The sequence below is a fragment of the Balaenoptera musculus genome, chromosome 21 (genome assembly GCF_009873245.2).
Source record: "Balaenoptera musculus isolate JJ_BM4_2016_0621 chromosome 21, mBalMus1.pri.v3, whole genome shotgun sequence".
NCBI lineage: Eukaryota > Metazoa > Chordata > Mammalia > Artiodactyla > Balaenopteridae > Balaenoptera > Balaenoptera musculus.
In genome coordinates this window covers 26,937,355-26,963,647 of record NC_045805.1, presented here as the reverse complement: position 1 = coordinate 26,963,647, position 26,293 = coordinate 26,937,355, and positions in this window count along the sequence as shown.

Here is a 26,293-nt window from a genome sequence, read left to right as displayed (position 1 = left end):
TTCAATGGCCACTCTGGTCTCTGAATTTGGAGTAGTTTTGCCTCCTGCCAAAGCTAAGCAGATTTTGGATCCAGAGACTGTGTCCAAGAATTATACCTGAACACCAACTCCATGGCCCACATTTACCTGATTTGAAACACATCCAAACGCCGAGGACTCTGAAGAAAAGGACGCGGTCCAGAGTCTTAAATACCAAATGCTGTAGCTTGTAAATGGACAAAATTATATTGGTTTCAGTATCACATCTTATAAGGTGAACATACTTTCCCAGAAGACACAAGTCTTTTTATATACTTTTCCACTATTATTTTATGTATCAGATTCAAACCTAATTTGAGATGCCCAGATTCTTATTCAGTTTCCATCTTTAAAAATCAAATACTCATTAGAGAATTCCGCCATCACTCCCAAGAGACTGGAATGGAAACAGATAAATGAACTTTTAAAGAAAATTGGCTTCCAAAATGCCCTCCTGTCCCTCTTTCTCTATTTCTTGACAACCCCTCGGGGAACTGCATGGAAAGAACAACTTGGGATTCTTTGGGTACATGACATGTGGCAGGGAACCAGTTCATGGAAACTAATTTCTTAGGCACTGAGGTGTCCTGCCACTTAGCTACTGCATCTTGGTAGAAATTTACTAGCTCTGCTCAAATGCCTGCTTCTGACCTTATTCTGCTAGAATCCCCTCATCTATTTTCTACTGCACCCCACTGTAGCTGCTCGTTCTTGAACACTTCAAAACAGGTATTGAATCCTCAAATGAAAAGATTTTCCCATAGTTTATTTATCCCTGATTACATTTTCCCACGTGTTCTCATTGAAGGTGATGAAGTGAATCCTTCACAATCTGTTTTCAGGAAATTCTCAGAACGCCTAACACATTCACTTAACAAATATTTGTTGATCACTAGTAATTGAGACATTAGTCCAGCTGCTGAGGATAGAGCATAGTAAACTCAAATAATACCTTTGCCATTAAAGAGCTTGTAGTCTAGCAGAGGGAGTCAGAAAATAATCAAGCGAACAAGGAAATAAGCAATTGTTTCAGATTATTCAAAGTGCTGGACCTAAAATGAACAGGGCTCCACGCTAGAAAGTGGTGAAGAGGTGTTTGCTCTAAGATAGAATAACAGAGGTTTCCCATTTTAGGTCTGATAGTCAAAGAAGCCCCCTCTGGAAAGGTAAACTTTTACCTTAGATGTAAAAAATATAAATCAATGAGTCAGACAAAAGCCAGGGGAAGAGGACAAATGTACCAGGCAAGTGGTACAATAAGTGCAAAGGACAAATGGATTAAGTTAAGAAAGACTGAGAGTGTCAGGGCAGAAAGTTGGCTTCTCTGGCTGGAACACTATGAGCTATAAGGTAGTCAGGGGCTAGACCCCATAGGACTTTGCCATAACAAGGACTTTGGATATTATCCTAATTATAATGAGAAAATCTTTTATCAGGTAGATAACCACCGGCACATTCCCATGGTTAGCTGAAAACAATACCTCAAATCCATTTTCCTATAGCCAGGTTCAGGTGAGCCCCCATCATATGGTTCTGACTTCATTTCTACCTGCAGAGTTCCCACTGAAATCAACAAAAGAGGCATAAAAAGGAGAGGAGTTGTCAGATATCTGCATCATTTTCCATTTAGCCTGTTTAATCAGTGTGTCCAATGTGGCCAAATATCTCTAAAACGACATCAGTGTTTAGAGCTGAATATCATAAAGCATCTCCTTAACCTTGACCAATTTGGACTGCTTTAGGGTATGTGTTACTGAATAATTTTGTCAATGATAATTTTTTTTAAGTTGCTGTTTAATTAGGAGGGAAGAAACCAGCGTTTGCAGTGAGATAATAAAGGAATCCAATAAAAGTTCATGGTGACTGTTACAGAAGATGGCAGTCCCCAAGTGCTTCCCATTGTAAGTACTGCTTTGGGCAGGCTGCCAGGGAACCACTGAGCAAGAGGAGAAGCGCCTCTGCTGGACACCTGGAGGATCGACCAGCTACAAAGGGAGAGAAGTAAAGTTGCAATAAGAATACTTTGAACTTTGAGCTCCCCTGGTGGCACAGTGGTTGAGAATCCGCCTGGCAATGCAGGGGACACGGGTTCGAGGCCTGGTGGCACAGTGGTTGAGAATCCGCCTGGCAATGCAGGGGACACGGGTTCGAGGCCTCGTCCGGGAAGATCCCACATGCCGTAGAGCAAGTAAGCCCGTGCGCCACAACTACTGAGCCTGCGAACCACAACTACTGAGCCCACGTGCCACAACTACTGAAGCCTGTGCCTAGAGCCCATGCTCCGCAACAAGAGAAACCACCACAACAAAGAGTAGCCCCCGCTCACCGCAACTAGAGAAAACTTGCACACAGTAACAAAGACCCAATGCAGCCAAAAATAAATAAATAAATAAATAAATTTATTTTAAAAAAAGAATACTTTGAACTTTTATTGTAATTTCTACCAGCAGATACTTCCCAGATGATGAAAGTGAAATACAGAAACTGAGTAGCACAGGAGTTGAGTTTGGGCTTTGGAGTCAGAGGGAACCAGATTTACACCTTCACTCCTCCCTCACTTGTAGCAATGTGAGCTTCTCACCTTAAACCATTCATCATATCAGCAAAGGCACCTCTATACTTCCAGGAGGTTGTGGTCATCCTCAACCCCTCTCTACATTCCACAAGCAATCTGTCAGTAAATCCTATTAGGTTATACCTTTAAAATATACACAGAAACCAACTACATCCCACCACCTCCACTGCTGCTACCCTGTTCCAAGGATTTGTACAACAGTCTCCTAACTGATCTCCCTCCCAGGCTTTTCTGAGTGCTGCAGCTAGGACAACCCGTTAAAAAGGAGCTCAGGGAGGTGTAATTCACCCCCCGCTTTGAGCATGGGCTGGACTTACTGACTCAATTCCAAAGAACAGAGTTGGGAAATGGACAAATCATAACTTTACAGTGGAGAAACCTGGCAGACACTACCTTAACCAAAGGATCAAGGCTCACATCACCAAGTGAGAAGTCATGTAAATGTCACCTACCCGCTGACATGTTATGATGTGAAGGGCACTTCACCTCTGCGGCATTCTTCCCCAAAGTCACAATCTCAGTCAACTCATGAGAAAAATTAGACAATCCCAAGTTGAAGGCCATTCTACAAAAAACATAACCAGCACTCTTCAAAACTCTCTCAAGGTCTGGAGAGACAAGATAAGTCTGAGAAACTGTCACAGATTGGGGAAGACTAAGAGGACATGATGACTAAATGCAACATGGAATCCTGGAATGAATCCTGGAACAGAAAAAGAACATTTGTGGGGAAACTGGGGAAATCTGATTCAAGTCTGTAATTTAGGGAGTAGTAACGTACCAAGGTTAATGTCTTAGTCTTGATAAATGTACCGTTGTTATGTAAGATGTTAGCATCAGGGGAAACTAGAAGAATGGTATATGGGAACACTGTGCTATCTTTGCAACTTTTCTGTAAATTTTAAATTATTTTAAATTTTTAAAAAATATTTAGAAGAAAAAACAAAGAGAAGTCATATCATCATTCCTCTACTCAAAACTTTCTAACGGCTTCTTATCTTACTTAGTCAATTATCTGGTCCCCCATCATCTTTCTGACCTCATGACTTCATGCTGACCACACAGGCCCGTGGATGTTCTTTAAACACTCCTGATATACTCCCAACTTTGGGGCTTTCCATTTGTTTTCCCACTTCCTGAAATGTTCTTCCCCCAGGTGTTTGCATGGTTGGCTGCCTCAGTTTCTTTAGGTTTCTATTCAATAGTGACTTTGTTAGTTGGGCCTTTCCTGACCACCCACCTAAAATGGCAATCTCCCCCTGACACCTTCTAACTTGCATTTCTGCATTATTTTTCTCCTTAACACTTAGTACATTTATCATCCTATATGTTTTATTTATTTTGTTTGTCCTTTGCCTCTCCTACTAAAATGAAAGCTCCAAGAGACTGAGATTTCTGACTGCCGTATTCAGGACTATATACACAATTTCTGGCCAGTATCTTCCTATGTATCATATTATGATACTCCATAAATATTTTTCTAAGAATTAAAATGACCTTGGGTATTTGCTTAACTCTGAATCTGTTTTCACATATGTAAAATTAGGATAATAGAATGATAATTCCTGTATAATAGGTTTCTTGTAAAGCTTAAACGTGATAAAGAAGGTAGTGTTTTGTACAATGCTTAGCATGGAAAATATCTAAGAAATTAATTATTATCACTGGTTACATTTCCATTACTATTATTAATTCTATCACTAATTGCTATTTCCATTTTGACTGTTCCCAAGTACATTGAATTAGGAGTGTACTTGAAGATTGTAACCTGTATTTAATCCCTAAGGCACGCAGGTCCCCTCCTTTGGGAAAAATCCATAGCTCCTTTCTCCCATTAAAATAAATGATTTTCTGTATACTTCTCTGACAAGAAGTCTACTTTTTTTGTTTCCTTGCTTGTCTGTTTTATTTTGTTGTTGTTGTTTTAATGTGGATGAAAAAACTGAGAAACACAAGTTTTAAATCAAAACCTTAGGTTTTATTTCTGGGTCTAAAAAGAATTGGAATCATTCTTCACAGGGTCTCCTCCCCTAGGAAATCTCTGAGCTCCTTTTCAAAATGGCAATAATAATACCCACTCTGATTTTTGAAAATGAGCTCAAATTAGTTTGTGTCTTTCCATACCTATTTCACACATAACAGTATATTAGGCACTGTCTAGCGTGGAGTGGCTTATAATCCAGTTTAGGGCCATATATGGGTGAAAAAGAGAATAAATTTCATGTTATCATACAAACAAGATATGACACAGACTATATGCCTTTGTCCTGAGAAAAGACAAAAGAAGAAAAATATCACCATGAGAGTCAGAAAGGCTTTGTGTCTGTGAATTGCTTTTAGGTCCTTGGAAAACAGTCATGTGTGTGATGATGCATTTGATCTCTCTTCTTATCCCTTGATAATGAGAATAATGATAAAAATGTTTATTAGTGGTATTCTCTTTATTAAAGGCCAGGGGTATAGATAAAATGTATCATTATTGTTATTAGTTATTTGTTATTATTGTTATTGACATTTGTTTTTAGTCACAAGATGATTATAGTATTTTTCTTTTACTATTTTTACCAGTACTGTTGTATTATTATTGTTGTTGTTGTTATTTTATTATTAAAAACTCTACACTAGACCCTGGGCGAAACACATTGCATGCCACGCTCTCATTTAATACTTACAACAAGGTTATAAGACAAGTACTATTGTTATCCTCATTTTTAAGATAAAGAAAGTGAAGTTTAGCAAGGTGAAGTAATGTACCCAAGGGAACTACTAGGAGAGGTGAGAGATGGAGCTGGATCCCGGATCTACTAGGCTCCAAAGACTGTACTCCATCCTTTCCCCTGTGCTGGAAGGTCCAAAGTTGAGACCGAGTGCTTGGAGCACAAGTATTTATACATGCTAATTGGGATTAGGTTTACATTTATTCTGCTGAGGTCACAAATCTTATTGTCCAGGCACACATGTCAAGTCTGATCAGGAACAACCGGAGGTTGGAATTGAATTTCCTGTGCTCTTTTACCCTCAACAGCTTGTAGGTTAAAGCTAAACGTATGTGTTATCCATCTCTGCAGCTGGGCTCCAGGAACATTTTTTGGCCGTAAAGTTAAATAGCACAGGAGACATTCTTGTCCAAACCAGACTCTTTTGTCTTCCTTTGTCAGACTCATGGTGACATTCAGGGGAAATGTGCACCAAGCAAGGTGAAGGTCTCTTTCCAGAGATTGTCTCTGGGAAGGAAGAAAGAGATCTCTAGATAGAAGCATGACCTTATAACTTTGATAGTCCTCTTCCTTTTCTGGAAGAAGAAACTGAGAAACATGGTGAAATTAATCTGTTGACAGACAACAGACAAAACCGGATTTATGTTGCATAAACGAATGTGAGTCTAGAGTTTCCAGCTCTCACCCTACAGAATGGAAATGTTGGTCCACAGCTCAGAGTGCTAGGTGATTGATAGCATGGGCCGAAAGAGGCCTCCATCAGGGTCAAGAGTGAGTTACGACGGTAGAGCTCAGAACCAATGATGGTTAGCCCATAAACCCAGACACTCCAGACCACACTCGCCCACACATGTTGTGAATATTGATTTCACGCTGGTTGATTTTATCCTTGCAAGTCTAAAGAGAGGACAAGAATGAAGAAGAAACCATAATAACAAGAACAACAGAAACCATAATAACAAGAACAACAAGAACCATTAAGTACCAGGGCATTCAACATACCATTATATGTAGCAAGGATGTCAGAGAGAAGACAGAACTACTCCTAATTGGTTTCTATCTTTTCGATCAAGGTTAATTATTTAAAAGCTATAGAGGGTAGGGGAAGAAAACAAGATTGAGAAGGAATTACACCCAAGCTAGAATAATGCCTCATAACATGATACAAGTTGGTCTCCTCTACTAGGGTTTAGATGAGGTCACAGAAATGCTATTGAGTACCTCTGTTCACAGTGAACTCTGACATCAATCCCATGTTGCATGATTATTCCCATAAGTTTTATCCCAATCCTCAGTATGAAAAATAAAGACATGGAAATGTTACCTTATTACTCCATTTCCAGAAATAATGTGGCATTTGTGAATGAACAAGTAAAGCGTGAGAACGGAGAATGCCTTTGCTTTTTTCCAGGAATCATCACCCTTTTCCATAAACACAATCTGTCCCAGTCCAAACATTCCCTTCTGCATGGTTGTGGTGGGGTTATTATAAGATGGGGGGAGGACAGCTGTGTACAGATACAAATATCTTGCTGAGACGATGAGGGACAGAGTCTCTCAAAATGTTTTTGTGGAAAAGAGAGAAAGGCACTTGTGAATGATAACTCACTAAGTTAAATTTATTAGCAGATAAATGTCAGCATGAACTGCCTGATTCTGACCTTTGTCTTATCGGGCTTGATGTGTTTTTTGGGATGTTTTGTTTTGATGCTCTTTTTTTTTTTTTTTTTAATTAATGGCTTTGAAAAAGGTACCTTTTGTCTAATTTGCAGTTGAGACAAAGTTGAAAGTCAAACAAATATAAAGTATTGAGAAAAAGTTTCAGAAAGGTCTGACATGCTTGTAAAATAAATTCATGAATTAAAAAGCAATCATCAAGCTAAGAAAAATGTTTACCAGAAACACAACAGGAAAAAGGGTGATATTCCTAATATGTAAAGTTTTCCTACAAGTTAATAAGAAAAACACTAAAACTCCAATAAACATAAATATATAATTCACAAAAGAAAAAAATGTAACAAGATTTTTAAACAAATATATTCAACCACACCAACAAATTAGTGAAAATAGCAACATGATCTATTTACTTATTAAAATAGCAAATCTAAATAAACTAATGGTTACCAGAGAGGAACCACTAGTTCCTCTCTGGAACAAAGAGGGGGAAAAATAGGTGAAGGGGATTAAGGGGATTAAGAGGTACAAACTACTAGGTATAAAATAAGTAAGTTACAAGGGTGTAATGTACACACAGGGAATATGGTCAATATTTTATAATAAATTTGTATGGAGTGTAATCTATACAAATATAAAATTACTGCATTGTAGACCTGAAACTAATATAATATTGTGAGTCAACTATACTTCAATTAAAAAAATAAAAATTTAAAAAATATATAAAAGAGCAAATCTCAAAGGAATGTTGATGTTTAATTTTAAGGTTAAACTTATTATAAAGAAATTTAGCAATCCCTATCAGTAACCTTGAGGCACTCCACTCTTACCCCTTGACACATTTTCCATCTCTAGGAATCTTTCTTAAAGACATAAAAATCAAGCCAAGATTTGTGTGCCAAGATGCTCTTCTCAGCATTAAATGTGTAAGCAATGAGGAGGAGAAAGATGAGGAAGAGGAGGAAGAAGTGAATGAGGAGAGCAGATGGAAACAGAGGAAGAGTAGATGGAAGCAGAGGAAGAGGACATGGAAGGGGAAGAAGAAACAGACAGGAGAGAGGGTGAAGGAAAACGAGAATACAACATACTCAAATTTAGGAGAATGGTCAATTAATTATTAGATATTTATTAACTGGAATTTTATATATAACCACAAACCCAATGCCTTGAAATATGTTAAATGACATGAGAAAATGCTATGATAAAGTGTTGTTTAAATCCTAGTGCAAAATTTCACGTTAATCTGTACTAAACATCAACTGTACTAATACCAGTTAGAAAAGCTGTGATTTAACAAAGATTCATAGGTAACACACAAAAAAATTTATTCCCTCTTCTAGACTGTGGGCAACTTTCCAAGTAAGTGCCACAACTTTTCAGCACATTATCTGGAATAAATGGAAAGCATTAGTAAATGTGTATAGAATAAATAGATAACTGAATTAGAATGTGGCTTAGCCCAAGTTCCCTAGAAGACAGAGCTCAAGACAAAGCTTATATGCTGCTATTTTTATGGCAACATTGGCCAGCAAGATTGAAGAAAGTGGGAATGTGAGGCAGGGAAAGAGAGAAAGCACATAAAATGTTGTGTATATCATGCTGTCCATAGCTTCACAAGAAAGCCTAGCTGATTTTTCATTCACACAGAATATCTCCATGAATTTTGGACTGAATGCACATTACAACAATCCATAGAAGAAAGGGGGAAATTCTACTGGCTGCCTTCTACCTCCTGTCTGTCATTGGTCAAATTTGTCCCATGGGATCTTAACACCCTCCTATATCAGTCTGTGCCTCCTGGCCCTTCGAGCAGCCACTGGAGAAGCCAGATCTCATGCCCCCATGGCACTTCATCTGAGTCCAAGGAGGTGAGTTGAACCAGAGTCTCTGTTGCTCCAGTTGGGTTGAGTCTGGGTACTGGAAGTGCTGAGTCTTCTGCCATAGGGGGAACAATGAAGGCAGTGCTGGAGACCAGTTTAAACCGGGAGAGGCAGAGACAGCTAGAAATGTCATGAGACGAGTCAATTGCATCAAGACTTGGTAGAACAAGTGAGAGGGACCAGGAAGCAGGGAGAGCCAAGCAAAATTGGAAAAGTATATAACTTGAGTATGGTATAATTTGTGTCATTATTTTGATATCACCAGTCTAATATATTTAACTGCACCAGCAGAAATTCTATGTCCTGGAAAAATCACATAATCATCCCTCTGTGACTCACTAAAGTCAAACCATAGATGAAGCACTGGGTTCAGTTCCAATTGTCCTAATATAAGTGGAATGATGAGCAGGAGACAAGAAGATAAAAAGATAAAGATAGCCATAATGAGGAAGTGTCTGGAAAACATACTATTTGAGGAACTGTTGAAGGCACTGTGATTATGTGTGAAGAAGAAGGAGAGGGAGGCGGAGGGGGATGGGAAGGAGGGGGGAGGGGAGGGAGAACAAGAAGAAGAATTAATGATCTCTAAATTCTTATGAGCGGCTCTATTACAGGGTCGTTCAGATATTCAACTGGGAAGTCTGGAACTGTGATCTAAAGACTGGCTAATTAAATACCAGTAAGATAACCGAAATTTTGTACCCTTTGACAAACACCCTCGCATTTTCTCCCACCTCCTAGGCCCTGGCAACAACCGTTCTACTCTCTGCTTTTATGAGTTCATCAGCTGGATTGTGGCAATCACTTCACAATGTATACATACAGAAAAACCTCACATTATACACCTTACACTTTTTGTCAATTATACCTCAATAAAGCTGGAAAAAATATAAATAATATCAACAAAGTGTGTTTCTTATTCAGAGATGCTAATAACATTTTTACTATTGCTGTTCGTTATTTAGCAAAAGTTACCTCTGAGAGCATATATTGATATTTCCAGAAAGAAGATACAAACAGTAAAGTAATAAAAATTAAAACACTACTAATAAGAATAACAACAATAATTAAATAATATGAGTGTACTAGAGGTACAAAGAATATTTATATCTTATATTTTTTGGTTTTCACAACAGTCCTGTCTTAAGCAGAAGAGCTGAATCTTGGGATGATGTAAAAATAAGAAGAATGCTTCTGGATTATGAAGATAGCAAAAAAGACCACAGCCTCAAGAATGAGAAAAATACAGTAATTACTTGCTTTGTGCTGAGTTTAGAGGCAGTGATTTCTTTATTCTTGGGTCAGGGTGAGAACCTCAAATCATCCATTTCCTGTACTGCCCTCAAAGGCTGTCAACTGCATTGCCCCTGTGGAACTCCAACTAGCCATTTCTTATGCTTCTAAGGGCCATCAGTCATTTCTTTTTTTTTTTTTAATTTATTTATTTATTTATTTATTTTTGGCTGCAGTGGGTCTTTGCTGCAGTGTGCGGGCTTTCTCTAGTTGTGGCGAGCAGGGGCTGCTCTTCGTTGCGGCGCGCGGGCTTCTCTTTGCGGTGGCTTCTCTTTGTTGCAGAGCCCGGGCTCTAGCCACGAGGGCTTTGGTAGTTGTGGCTCGCGGGCTCTAGAGTGCAGGCTCAGTAGTTGTGGCACACGGGCTTAGCTGCTCCGTGGCATGTGGGATCTTCCTGGACCAGGGCTCGAACCCGTGTCCCCTGCATTGGCAGGCGAATTCTTAACCACTGCACCACCAGGGAAGTCCCCCATCAGTCATTTCTGATAGGACAATTTCTACACTTTCATTCAGGTACTGTTCATCCTTCCATCTCAACCATTTTTCTGGCCCCTGTTGAGACTGGATTGCTCCTCTTTCCATGACTGATCTCCAAAGCTTAGCATCTTATCCACCTCTTGTCTAATGCTTTGGGAGAAATTTTTCCAAATCTGCTTTACCCCAAATTCATGAGGTGTGGTGTTAGCCAGCCTGGCCTCATACTTGAATTATTCAAATTGAGCCAATTACTTTTGCTTTTTTTTTTTTTAACGTGATACATAGTTATAATGACTGAAGATCATTCAACCCACCATGATTAAAGTTTCACAAGACATATCATCTCCATGATACTATGTGCTCCGACTAAACTGAGAATTATCTTTAAAATTCTATTCTCATGCCACTGCTCAGACAAAACCTCTTACAGTAAGGACCCCACTTCCTGCAGGATTAACATCCCAAAACCTGGGCCTGGCAGTCCAAGCCTTCCACAATTTGTTCCCAGGCTTTCTTACTCCTGCTCCTTTATCTGTAGCTTCCACATTACGCAAACTGAATATGTCCTGGATCATTAGATTAGACCTTCCATCTCTGTGCCTTTATTTGTGCCCTCCCTCTTTCCCAAGATTCTGTCTTCTTCCCATGCTTCTAAATTCTAACAATCCTTCAAATATCACTGAGTCAAACTTCCTCCAGACAGTCTCCCGTGATTCCTTTACCCCACAGTGACTTCCCTCTCTTCAGAGATGTTACAACATTTATTGGGTGGAAGGGGGTGTGTGGGCATTCATATAATACAATTATCAAGTTCTGCTCTGTTTTGCAAAGTAACTTTTTATGTATATCTATTTCATTTTTGTCCACTAGATTAACTATGTTTCCTTATAATCTTTAGAAACCCTAGCAAATATTTGTTACCTGTTACATAGGGTTAAATTTAGAATTACACAGGTGTTTGCTTACCATTTATTATGCCAAAGTTATGTATATATGTATATATATATATTAGGTATACATATATGTATGAATTATATTAAAAAGCAGAGTAATGGTGGTCTTTGGGAATGAGAGAGAGAAAAAAAAATTCCTGGCCTTAAAAACTATTTACCAAATAAGCCAGGTCTTCAAGCCTCAGTTTAACCTCTTCAAGCCTCAGTTTCTCCATCTGTAAACTAAAGATAAGCATCTATCATTATACAACCAGTATATAATGGGGCAAAGATTTGAACCAACTTCCATTTGAAAAGTCCCTGCTCTTTGCATTATGCCACTCTGCCTCCCATGGGAATTAGGAAACCTAAATTCTAAACCTACCTTTGGCCACCAACCTTCTGGGTAACCTGGGTCGAGTCACTTCACATCCATGACCCTCAGTTCCTGAGTCTTAAAATAAGGAATGCTAGACTACATCAATGGCTTTAAAAATTTTTTTGAACATGGCCAACAGTAAGAAATAATACTTTAAATTGCAACACTATATATATATCTGTACATATACATGCATATGTACAAATACATATACATACACAATACAAACATTTTTATTAACATTTACTCTGTGAATAGAATCTATTTTCTATTTTTTAATTCTACTTTATTTCACTTTTTTAAATGCTTATCTACAATCCACTAAACTGGTTTCACAACCAGATCAGACCCCAACCCTAAAATAGAAGACTCTGAAGTCTCTTTTTGCTGTATAGTCTAGACTCTGACTTGCAGCTGAGTGAGAGCTGCAGGGTAGAATTCAAGCCCAAGGACTCAACCTGTCTTCACCTACCCATAAAAGTACAGGTCAGCTAACTGATGAAGCATCGGGCCATGAGCTTTTATGCAAGTTCAACCATCAACATATCCTGTGAACTAGGGCATACTACCTGCATCTAAACCTTTATCCATAAATTGAGAAGAGTGAAAGCTCTCACTGACTTCACAGAATTGCCACAGGGAAAACTCAGAATGTCTGCAGAGCCCTTTGGAAATATCAAATGACCTCTTTGGAAGTACGTCTTTCAGTGCAGCAGGAAATGTTCTATAGCAGAGACCAGCATAAAAGCGATATAGAAAATTAAAAAAAACTGGAGCACATCAATTTCTGACCTCTGGGTCTCTGACAAAATCTGGGTAGATGTTTTTTTCTGGTACACCAGTCTTCAAAAATATGATTCCTTTATACTAAATGGAGGGGAGAGGTGGAGAAGAGAGGAGAGATGATCCCCATTTCAGAAAATATGCACAGAATCTCATTAAAAATATACTGTTAAATCTATTATGAATTTTGAAGATCATTCTAATATTTCACAGAAAAACAGGTCAAGTAATTTCTTCAGGTTAATTCAGTTTGTTGGCTCCAGAAGTGGGCTACTATTGAAGGTAGAGTTTCCTATTATGGATGGTGCTTAAGCAAAGGCTGGGTAACCATTTGGTTAAGATGTAGTAAAGAGCATTGAAGCTTACAGTGGTGAGGGACTAGGTATCCTTTAAGGCCACTGATTCATTTGGCAAAAATGTATTTAGCGTCATCTATCTTGCGCCGATTACAAAGATGGCTCCAATTATTCCCCTTCCCACATTCGTATCCCTTGCCATGTAACTTTTGCATCTATTCCCATCAAAGGGTGAAGGCTTCCCCCTTCCCACCTCCTTGAATCTGGGTGAATCTTGTGACTGACTTTGGCCAATAGAATATAGTAGATGCAACCTTGTGCCACTTCTGAGCCCAGGTTTCAAGAAGTCTTGTCCTCTTACAATCCTGACCAGCTACCATGAGAAAAAGCCTGGACCAGCCTGGGTGATGTGTGATAATCACCCCCATCACACCAGCTAATCATCATCCAACCACAAGACATGAAGGTGAGACCATTCTAGACCAGTCAGCCAGTCCCCTTCTGACCAGCCAGCTGACCACAGACACATGGACACAACTCACTGAGATCAGCAGAACTTTATCTACATCAGCAGAACTAACAAACCGCATAGACTTATGTACAATGATAAAAACAGTTCACCCTTGAACAACACGGGTTTGAACTGCACAGGTCCACTTATACAGAGAATTTTTTCAATGAATATATTGGAATTATTTTGAGATTTGCAACGGTTTGAAAAAACTTGCAGATGAACCTCATAGCCTAGAAATATGGGGGAAAATTAAGAAAAAAATTAGGTATATAGATACGAATATGTAAATATTCATGTAACATACAAACTATGTGTTAATCAACTGTTTATGTTATGAGCAAGGCTTCCAGTCAACGGTAGGCTATTAGTAGTTAAGTTTGGGGGGAGTCAAACGTTATACACAAATTTTCAACTGTGCAAGGGATCAGACCCCCTAACCTCCATGTTGTTCAAGGGTCAATTGTACTTACTGTTTTAAGCCACTGAGTTTTGGGGATTTTGATATACAGCAATAGCTACCCAATCAGACATGGAAATAGACAACATGGAACAAGGTGGACGACCCTAAACGTCTTTCCTACCCTAGGAGTAAATGATTCTTTTGAAATTCCAGGACTTGTCACCTTTTTTGAGTAAGTACCACCAATATGTGTATATTTATATCTTTATATTTTTTTAATGAACTAAACATTAACTATAGACAGAACACTCATGAATTCTTCCTGCAGACAAATGAGCATGACCCTGTGTTGTAGAGAACACTGCTCTAGATTGCTTCAGTCCTTCTGTGTTTCTGCAGGTGGCACCATGGTCCCAGCACCTAGGAAAGGCACGTTGCCATTCTCTTTCCCTTCTCTCCCCAGACCTGCAGGCTGGGTACCAAACACCTCCTCAGAGCAGCTTTACCATCCCGGATGTTCCTCACACTTCTGGTGGCGCTGGATTCTTCTGAGCTTTGTCTCCACTTAAAAAGCATTGGTGCTTGTCCACGCTGCCCTGAAAGGAGACCGGGGCCTGGGAGATGCACATCAGCTGTGGACAGACACTTGCACTTACATCTCCCTTGAACCCAGCAGGATGTACACTTGGTATAATTAAGAAGATGGCTTAGAATGCTATGCCTTCTCTATCAAACTAGAAATTCCTTCCTTTTTAATTTCAATATTATTCTTCCTATCTTCTGCCCAGCCAAGAACATTAAATTATTCTCCAAAATGGGCTCTGTGCTGTGGCAGCTGAGATAGAGCAGTTATGGGGAGATAGAGATGGAGTGGATATGCCCTTGAGCTTTCCCACCCAAGCACAGTGAGACAGCTCCGGGGCTGCTCAGGCATCCCTTCTTCTTCTTGTTTCCTGGTCCCTGATCTCCTACCTTAGTCTTATCATCCTGGCTCTCTCCAATCCTGATTTTTTATGAAATGATGAGGAATTAGATCAATTCTCACTCAGATATGGAAACAGTATCTATCAGTGAGTCTCTTTGCTGTGCCTAAATATGAAGAAATACTTCATATTTTCAGGCAGGGAGAAAGGAGGAAGAAATGGACGTGATGGACAAATAAACTTTGCCGTTTAAGTGAATTCAAATCCACTTGACATTTCTCATATGCTCTGCAAAGGACAGAGCTTGTATAATTGTTACCAGCCACCTTCCTGCCACTGCCTTTCATGAGTTTGGAAATCAGTCCACAATGATATTCTAAGTGTTGGAAGTGCAGTTTCATGCAATATTTTATGAGCTAAAGAGCTCTAAGCTCTTGAATAAAAGGAGAAGTCAAGAACGATTTGTTGACTACAGACTATTTGTTCATTGATTTGACAAATAATTATTAAGCATCAATCACATAAAAATACACTATAAGGGCTGTTCACTACAGAAAACAAAGCCTTAGAAAGTGAAAAAAGGGACCCACCCATCCTCCATTCTCTACTCTAGGATGACAGCTCTTGGGCAAGGAATATTTATGATACAGATCAGGAAAGGAGCAGGAAATATTTCCTTGGCTTAATAGAATCGGAGTCTTAGTTTAAAAATAAAACTATTAATAATAACCATAGTAAACATCTATATTATATAATTATATGATAGGCACTGCTCTACGAAGCTGTATTATTTTTATTAACTAGACACCAGACCTTGTTCTAAATGTTTTGGTGGATCACTCATGTGACCATTACAATGAATGTGTGAGCTTTGAGGCAGACCTTCACATCACACACATATTATATACAGGAAACTAAGGCGTGAAAAGGTTAGTAAATTTCCCTTGCTCACTTTCTTGGTGAATTTATGAATGGAACCAAGCAGCTTGACCCCAGAGCTTGTACTGTACACTCTAATGGCTACAACACGCTGCTCCCATTCTAGATCCACTTGACCTAAAGAGAGTCAAAGATGTGGTAATAGGAGAAATATTATTTTTTCTATAGATCATATAGAAGAGGTTTAAGGAGGAAATTAATCCTCTTAATCCTACAAGTAGAGACATGACTGACTTTAAAGGGTCTAGTGAAAAAGCAGTAGCAGCTTAGAGAAACAGACTCTTTTTGATTCTCCACCCATGACCACTGAGGTTTGTAATGGATGTAATGTTTTGGAAAACTATTACTTTTCTGTCCAAGATCCAGCTAGTATGTAGCAGAGCTAGAAGTTCTTGGGAGCTCATAGCACTGCACTATTCTGCTTCTCAAAAGTGAAAATTAAATAAACACCCTTTTCAGCCCAAGAGTTGAGGAGGAGCAAGATGCCAGTTTAGAGAAGAGTGTCCTAATTTTCCTACCTGTGACCTGGAACAGGAACAGGACAGTAAATAAGGGAGGAACATACCAGAGCAGAGGAGGAAAGGAGGTCTTTCCCTGCTACCTCTTGAAATTTCTTGTTGATCCTCACTTCAAAGTCTCCACACACACCAAACTGGGAGTGTCTTCATCAGGGTAAAAGATATTGTGTACAACAGAGTTGAGAAAAGAGAAAAGACCTGAATCTAACTCTGCAGAATCTCCCTCAGCCCACATATGGCATCAATGGAATTCTTGTGTGTCCTCTGGAATGATTTCGTGTCGAAGGTAATGAGAAAGAGAAAACACAGCTGCTGATGTCCAGAACTGATCTGACATTCACAACCAGAACTCAATATTAGTACAAGCTGGTCTGATGCTCACAGTCAAGACAATTTGTTCTCCTTTTGATACAGATGATCTCCCAGAATATTATATGAAGTGAGATGGCTCTGAGACCATGATAAAGCAAGACAAAACAAAGGTCATTGTGCAACACAAAACACCCGACATCCCCCTCTCCCTACTTGAGCGACTGCTATTTCCTTACAATTACAATTAATTCTCACTATAGTCTCTTCCCTATTGATAAGATTTCCTGAAATACACAATCATAAAATTGCCTTCGTTTTCTGACAACACCCAATCAAGAAGAAGCCTCTGCTTCCTTAGACCCTTCTCCAAACTACCCCAAAAAAGCCCAAATTCTATAATATGTTCTTTCAAGCACCCTTTTACTGAGGCACTCCATGGTTTCCTCATTATAATGAGAAAGAAATCCAACTTGTTCATCAACAAGTGTGTTCCCGCTGGTGTCTAGCTGAAAGACATTGACAGTAGGCAAGGGTGGTTGGCAAGATTTCGAGACAGTTGCCATATTTGAGGGTGAAGTGGTTTATCAGTTAGCTTTTGTTGTATAACAACAACAGCAAAAACTTCAATGGCACAAGACAAGTATTTATTGCTCATGAATATGGCAATCAGGTAGGCTGCTGATGTGGGTTGCGCTGGCTCAGACTTCTGGGGTAGCCTGACTCCTGGCTGACTTAGGCTGGGCTGGGCTGGGCTTATTAGTCACCTTAGCTCTGTCGCAAGTATGTCTCATCTTCCAACAGGGTAGCTCGTGCATCATCTCACCGTGATGGCAGAGGCACAGTAGAGCAAGAGGAAACGTGCACAGCCTCTTGAGGGTCTAGGCTCAGAACTGACACACCATCACTCCGCTTCATTTTGAAATGAAGAAAAGAACCTGCATTTACAACAAGTATCCAACACAAGTCACACAGTTAGATCAGATTGTGGCAGAGTTGGGGAGACATGGAGACTAGACTCCACCTCCTTAGTGAGAGCAACTGAAAAATTGATTGCAAAGGGCATGGACAAAAGGAGACTCTAGGAATTGGAACTATCATTGCAATCTACCACAGGTGGAGCTGAATGACAACTATAACCAGACCTCAAGGGACCTGTAATACCAGGGAAAGTCAAGGTGACGCCTGGACCGCCAGAAGTCCCCTTCCCCACATGCCCTGAACTAACCAAGCCAAGATTGACCAACCAGACTGTGATTTACACCAGTCACAGTCTCCAATCATGAATCCCAGCAGGGCAAACAGCATCCAGCAGACAAGGAACATGGTTCCACAGTTCGCTAAAACTAGAAGACGCTTCTCCAAGGACCCAAGCCTTCTATTCTACCCCAAGTTTGTCTAAGTTTCTCCCTCATATTCTTAGGTACTCTCTCACTGAGAGGGGTGCAGACAACTGAGAGACAAAATATTTATTTTCTAGACAGAAACAGCACTACCGCAGGGGAACATTTAAATGATTAGCATGGACAAAGTATTATATAGGATTGGACCAAAATTAATTTTTGTCCACCTTAACCAGCAGTGTGGTATCAAGATAAGACCTGAATAGGCAAAATAAAGAAAACATATTTTCTCTGCACATCACAGTTATGCTATGTGTAAATTTGTGACCATTGATATATCCAACACTAAAAAATGTGACTTTTTTCATGAAGTCTAAAATGTTTGAAGATGTCATTGCAAGGCTATTTTCCCCCATCTCTGGCCTAAAAGACACTATTGGAGAATGATGAACAACATTTTCTCCATCTGTCTGATTGGACACATTCTCTTTAAACTCTGAGACCTGCCCTAATTTGTAGTGTTATCTCTGTTTTATTTTTCAAATGAAATTACTTTATAAATACTTCACAGGCTATTGTGTGAATCAAATTAGATAGCAGATGTGAAAGTATTTTGAAAGTTCAAAATGTTAAAAAAATGTAAATTTATTTCATGTGCAGTTACAATAATAACAATCTAAGTGTGCTAATAGGCACTGCTTTCTCATTATCAAGGTGACTGGTACAGTGGAAATAGCACTAGACTGAGTTAGGGGTCTCATGTTCAAATTCCAGCTCTGACACTACCCAACTGGTATGACACTAGGCAAGACCCTTGCCCACTCCTGACCTTGATATTCTCATTAGTAAAGTGAGGAGGTAGGACTAGACTATTTCTAAGGTCCTTTTGAGCTCTAAATAACTTTTTGTGGTTGACATATTTTCCAACACAATTTTTATTTGAAGAAGAAAAAAGATCAACTTTATATATATGGAAGCCTCTTTAGAAGCCTGCTTTTCAAACAATAACAAAACAATCCTTATCTTAGAGCTAATTTCATTCCACCCATGTAGAAGGAATCATCTAGAAGGAAAACCAATGAGATGAGCCTTACAACTGCCCAAGCTCATTGCCTTAAAGATGTTTCCAGGCTACAACACAGGGAGGCAGAACACAGGCAAAGCTTGACACAGTTCCTGAGTTAAGGAGCCAGAATTGAGAGACCTAGGATATCAAAGAAGCTAATAGAGAAGACCTACACGGAGAGAGAATGTCAGAGATCTGCAGAGGTTAATCCTGACCAGTGCCTGTGTATGAGTATACTACTTAGGGACAAAAAAAGAACCATCCAGAAGGATTCAAAGAAATAGTGCCTGGGCTCAAACTCGATCCTGGAATAGTGCCCACTTCACCACCTAGACTGAAAAATACCATGACTGACAGGGCATGGAGTAGAACACTCAAAAAGGTCTTACCCTGATAGTGGGGAATAATCAGCCCTGAACCAAGAACCACTCATATCTCATCTAACAAATCTTATAGGTGAGAACTGAAGGAATCAAACTATTTCCAAGTAATTTAACAGCATTCCAGAACAAAGCTCAAAAATACATGTAAGAATACAAAAATAGCCAGCACCCCAAAAAAGTGAAATTCACAATATTGGGTATGCAAAGAAGTAGCAACACATAATCCAGAATGAGGAGAAAAATTAATCAATCGAAAACAACCCAGAATGGACACAGATGTCAGAATTAGCAGGCAAGGACATTAAAAGAGCTATTATAACTGTAATCCATAGTGTTCAAATGTTAAGTAAAGACATGAAGATATAAAAACCACCCAAATAGAACTTGTTAGGTGAAAACTATAATGTGTGAGATTAAAAACACTGGATGGGATTAATAGAAAAAAGATTAGATACTACAGGAAAAAAATTCATGAATTTGAAGACATGGCAAAAGAAACTAACCAAAATGAGACACAGAGAGAAAAAATAAGTTTTAAAAAATGGAAAAAAGCATCTGTGAGCTCTTCAAGTGGCTTAATATATGGATAATTAGAAACCATGAGAAGGGAGAAACATAGAGTATTTGAAGAAATAATGGTTAAAATTTTTCCAAATTTAATGAAAATCATAAACACAGTTCCAAGAAGTTAGATGAAACCCAAGAAAAATAAATGTGTACAAAACTATGCAAAAGCATATTATAATCAAATTGCTTAAAACTGGTCATAAAGAAAAAAGTCAAAATTCTAGCAAGATTGTAACATCCATAGGCAAGTTACTCTAAAGTTTATATGGAGAGACAAAGGAACTAGAATAGTTAAAACTAGTTTTTGTAAAGAAGAATAGAGCAGAATGAATCACTCCACCCAATGCTAAGATATAGCATGTAGTTATTGAAATCAAGAACAGCACAAATATGCCCACCTGATTTTTGACAAATGCCTCAGAAGCAGTTCAATGAAGGAAGGACAGACTTTTCAACAAATGGAGCTGGAACAATTGACAAAGACAGACAAAAAGTGAATCTCAATCTAGACCTCACACCACACACAAAAATGAACTCAAAATGGACCATGGATTTAAATGTAAAACATAATACTGTAAAACTTTTAGAAGAAAACATAGAAGGAAATCCTTGGAAACCTAGGACAGGGAAAGAATTTTTAAACATGACACCAAAAGCACGATACATAAAAGAAAAAAGTTGATAGACTGGACTTTTAAAAAATTTTAAAAACTGTAATGCCATACTCTGTTAAGAGGATGAAAAGGCAAGCTACAGATTTGGAGAAAATATTCACAAGCCACATCTCTGACAAAGATATTATATCTAGAATATACAGTAAAAAAAAAAAAACCAATTAGAAAATAGACACAGGGGCTTCCCTGGTGGCGCAGTGGTTAAGAATCTGCCTGCCAATGCAGGGGACAAGGGGTTGAGCCCTGGTCTGGAAAGGTCCCACATGCTGCAGAGCAACTAAGCCCGTGCGCCACAACTACTGAAGCCCGCAAGCCTAGAGCCCATGCACCGCAACAAGAGAAGACACTGCAATGAGAAGCCCGCGCACTGCAACGAAGAGCAGCCCCCGCTCACCACAACTAGAGAAAGCCCGCCTGCAGCAACGAAGACCCAACACAGCCAAAAATAAATAAATAAATTTTAAAAAGAAAATAGACATAACGCTTGTATATAAATCTTCATAGCAGTACTATTTGTAATACTCCCAAACTACAAACAATCCAAATAACCATCAAAAGGTGAATTGATGAACTGTGTTATATCCATGCAATGGAATATTATTCCACAATAAAAAGGAATTAAATATTGATACATGAGACAGTATAGATCAATCCCCAAATAATTATGCTGAGTGAAAGAATCCAGACCTAAAAAAGAGAACATACTGCATAATTCCACTTATGTGTCTATAATGACAGAAATCATATCAGCAGTCTGCATGGGAATAGGAGTGGGGCAGATGAAACAAACACAAAAGGGAATGAAGAAAAGTTAAGGGGTGATGGAAACGTGCATTATATTGCTTGTGATGTTGGTTTCATGAAGGTATACAAATGTCAAAACATTAAATTGTACATGTAAGTGAGTGTGGCTTATTATATGTCAATTTTGCCTCAAGAAAGCTGTCAATGAAAAAACCATGTTACTTTATCTTTATGTAATATTGTTATGATGATGCCTCACAAATTTCTTTTTTTTTTTACTTTTTATTTTGTATTGGAGAATAGTTGATTAACAATGTTGTATTAGTTTCAGGTGTACAGTAAAGTGATTCAGTTATACATATATATGTATCTATTCTTTTTCAAATTCTTTTCCCATTTAGGTTTTTACATAACATTGAGCAGAGTTCCCTGTGCTATACAGTAGGTCCTTGTGTGTTATCCATTTTATTTTTTATTTTTTTAAACATCATTATTGGAGTATAATTGCTTTACAATGGTGTGTTAGTTTCTGCTGTATAACAAAGTGAATCAGCTATATGTATACATATATCCCCATATCTCCTCCCTCTTGCATCTCCCTCACTCACTCCCTATCCCACCCCTCTAGGTGGTCACAAAGCACCAAGCTGATCTCCCTGTGCTATGTGGCTGCTTCCCACTAGCTTTCTATTTTACATTTGGTAGTGTATATATGTCCATGCCACTCTCTCACTTCGTCCCAGCTTACCCTTCCCCCTCCCCGTGTCCTCAAGTCCATTCGCTACATCTGCGTCTTTATTCCTGTCCTGCCCCTAGGTTCTTCAGAACCTTTTTTTTTTTTTAGATTCCATATATGTGTGTTAGCATATGGCATTTATTTTTCTCTTTCTGACTTACTTCACTCTGTATGACAGACTCTAGGTCCATCCACCTCACTACGAATAACTCAATTTCATTTCTTTTTATGGCTAAGTAATATTCCATTGCATATATGTGCCACATCTTCTTTATCCATTCATCTATCTCGATGGACACTTAGGTTGTTTCCAAGTCCTGGCTCTTGTAAATAGTGCTGCAATGAACATTGTGGTACACGACTCTTTTTGAATCATGGTTTTCTCAGGGTATATGCCCAGGAGTGGGAATGCTGGGTCATATGGTAATTCTATTTTTAGTTTTTTAAGGAAACTCCTTATTGTTCTCCATAGTGGCTGTATCAATTTACATTCCCACCAACAGTGCAAGAGGGTTCCCTTTTCTCCACACCCTTTCCAGCATTTATTGTTTGTAGATTTTCTGATGAAGCCCATTCTAACTGGTGTGAGGTGATACCACATTGTAGTTTTGATTTGCATTTCTCTAATGGTTAGTGATGTTGAGCATCCTTTAATGTGTTTGCTGGCAATCTGTATATCTTCTTTGGAGAAATGTCTATTTAGGTCTTCCACCCATTTTTGGATTGGGTTTTTGTTTTTTTGATATTGAGCTGCATGAGCTGCTTGTATATTTTGGAGATTAATCCTTTGTCAGTTGCTTCATTTGCAGATATTTTCTACCATTCTGAGGGTTGTCTTTTCCTCTTGTTTATGGTTTCATTTGCTGTGCAAAAGCTTTTAAGTTTCATTAGGTCCCATTTGTTTATTTTTGTTTTTATTTCCATTTCTCTAGGAGGTGGCTCAAAAAGGATATTGCTGTGATTTATGTCATACAGTGTTCTGCCTATGTTTTCCTCTGAGAGTTTTATAGTGTCTGGCCTTACATCTAGGTCTTTAATCCATTTTGAGTTTATTTTTGTGTATGGTGTTAGGGAGTGTTGTAATTTCATTCTTTTGCATGTAGCTGTCCAGTTTTTCCAGCACCACTTATTGAAGAGGCTGTCTTTTCTCCGTTGTATATTCTTGCCTCCTTTTTCAAAGATATGGTGCATGGGTTTATGTCTGGCCTTTCTATCCTGTTCCATTGATCTATATTTCTGTTTTTGTGCCAGTACCATACCGTCTTGATTACTGTAGCTTTGTAGTATAGTCTGAAGTCAAGGAGCCTGATTCCTCCAGCTCTGCTTTTCTTTCTCAAGTTTGCTTTGGCTATTTGGGGTCTTTTGTATTTCCATACAAATTGTGAAATTTTTTGTTCTAGTTCTGTGAAAAATGACATTGGTAGTTTGCTTGAACAACATGGGTTTGAAATACATGAGTCCACTTATATGTGGATTTTTTCCATAAATATATTGGAAAAAATTTTGGAGATTGGCAACAATTTGAAAAAACCCACAGATGAAACCACTTGGCCTAGAAATAGCAAAAGAATTAAGAGAAAATTATATCATGAATGCATAAAATACATGTAGATATACATATAACATACAACATATGTGATAATTGGCTTTATGTTATTAGTAAGGTTTCTGGTCAACAGTAGGCTATTAATAGTTAAGTTTTGAGGCAGTCAAAAATTATACATGTATTTTCAACTGCACAGGATGTCGGTGCCCCTAACCCCGATGTTCTTCAAGGGTCAACTATATTCAGAGTTATGGCTTGCCTCCTCCCACTTAGAGAATGTACATTCTATGAGGGCAGGAATTTTTTGTTTTATTTCTTGCTATACCCAGCATCTATAATTGCTGACTACTAATAAGCACTTAATAAATTATTTTCAAATCTGACTCAGAGTATTAAGTATTAAGCACATTAAATTAGTCTTCCCTGCAATGCTCTGCAAGTAACTCCAGCTTTCTGAAGCACTGGATCCCCAAATAAAACAATAGGTTTTAAGGGAAAACATCATTAGGTTACCAATATCTCAAGGCCAAATCTTCCTTCCAAAGAGCTGACTGCAGGGAAAATAGGTGATTGACAGTAGCCAGCTACCACATCTTTAACTTTACTGTAGTGTTCACACTGGTCTATGCTTCCCTTGGGTTGTTCCTTGCCAATCACTGAGAATAATAGTAGACTGGAAGTGGACAATTTCTGCCCAATGTGGGGTTCCTCTGATGGGTAAATCTGACTAAGAGACTCGCCCTCAGCCTGGGCAAAATTTTCACAAATCTCCACTGCAATATGAGGCTTTCTACTCACTCCTCTGTCCCCTCCCTGTGTTCACAGGTGTCACACCTGTATTGTGGCTGGGGGCACTCTTTAACTCCTCCTGTTTCCTCATCCTTTATCCTTCAGAGACCTTCCCCAGAAGAAACCATGTACACATCTAATCCCGTTTTCGTGTCGGCTTCTTGGAAGACCTGAACTAACCTACAAAGACGCAATAGGTCAGCCCTTGGTGGAAAAACATCAGTTTCCTCACGTGATTATCCTAAACATAAGGCTCATCACATGATTATAGAAGTCAAGATCGCAAAAGTCAGGGACAGAATTGTTTTCATTAGAAAGATAGCAGCTAACTAGGGAATTCCCTGATGGTCCAGCTGTTAGGACTCAGCGCTTTCACTGTCGAGGGCCTGGGTTTGATCCCTGGCTGGGGAACTAAGTTCCCACGAGCTGTGCAGTCAAAAAAAAAAAAAAAGATAGCAATTAACTAGAGCTCAAGCCTTCATTTATTTGGGGGACTACTTCCAAATAGGGTATTTTTGCTTACTGAGTTTATCTTAGGATGCAATGTAGTTTTTCTTTCTGTCTGTAGTATATGATATGATTATCCCTTATCTAATAGGGCAAGGCATCACTTTTGCTTTCTCAGAGGCAAAAGGTATAGATGAAAATCTCATTGCCCTGGGAATCTGCACACCACTCCCAACTTGCTGTTTACTCAATACTACAGTCTTGTGTAAATCCACTGAACACATCTAGCCCACAAATATCATCTGCAAAATCCCTGCTGTTAGAGACAGCATATCAAAGGAAACTTCCGGCCTCTGATTCTGCAACTTACTAGGAGGCAATAGTAAATTAATCATCTAATACTATCAAGAATTTACCGTTTTGTTCAGTATCCTAAAGGGTAAAAATAGAAAACATTTTTAAAGCAAATTGTTGCGGTGGTAATTTCTATATTGTATTCTCCTGAAATGTGTCCACGTTCAGGGGAGTGTGGGGTGGGGGACGAGGAGGCAGGTATTTTTCTCAGTACAGGTTCCTCTCTGATTCCTAAGGATGCTCATGTATACAGAAAACCAAGCAGAAAACCTCTGAATTCAGTTGCCAAGTGTTCTGACCCTTCAACAGCAGATCCTGATATTGTATTAGGCCCAAACTAGCACTCAAGCTGCACTTTCTCTTGAACACCCTCCCAGGACTCAGTACAAGGCTGCAAAACCATTGTACTCAAGCCTTTGTTTGAACAAGTTTGTCTTTTTCCCTCATTCAGTCCGCAGTACACCGTCGGAGTGAATCCTGCTGTTAGCAAGACAGGGGTCCCATGGGAGACCATGTTGGGTTCTGTATGTTTAACTTTTTATCCTTTGTGTCAACCAGTTATGTTTCTAAAATATTTCCAATCCCCTGGCTTTGCAGAAAACAAATAACTCTGCACAGCCCCTCTCTTCCTTCATCTCTCATACATAATCATCAAAGAGGAGGATGGCCACAGAGACAGAGCCTGAATGCTGAAGAGGGTGGTGTGGTCAACTTCAGGTCCACCTCGGAGAATCATCTTGAAGCTGGGCGGTGAGATTTTTCCAGTGTGATGGGAACAATGGCACGGCAGCAATACTGCTGCAAGTCAAGATCCTGACTGTGTCATAGGAAGAGCTCAGGGCTTACCATCCTAGCCCAAACTTGGTGAAATGTTTCATGTATGATTTAGACGAGCTAAGATAATTACCTCTCTGGACCTCAGCATCTTTATCTATTATGAAGCATGATGGTGGGGCGGTTAAATACATGGCTTTTCAAACCAAATTGCATAGTTTTGAGTCTGAGTTTTGCCACTTA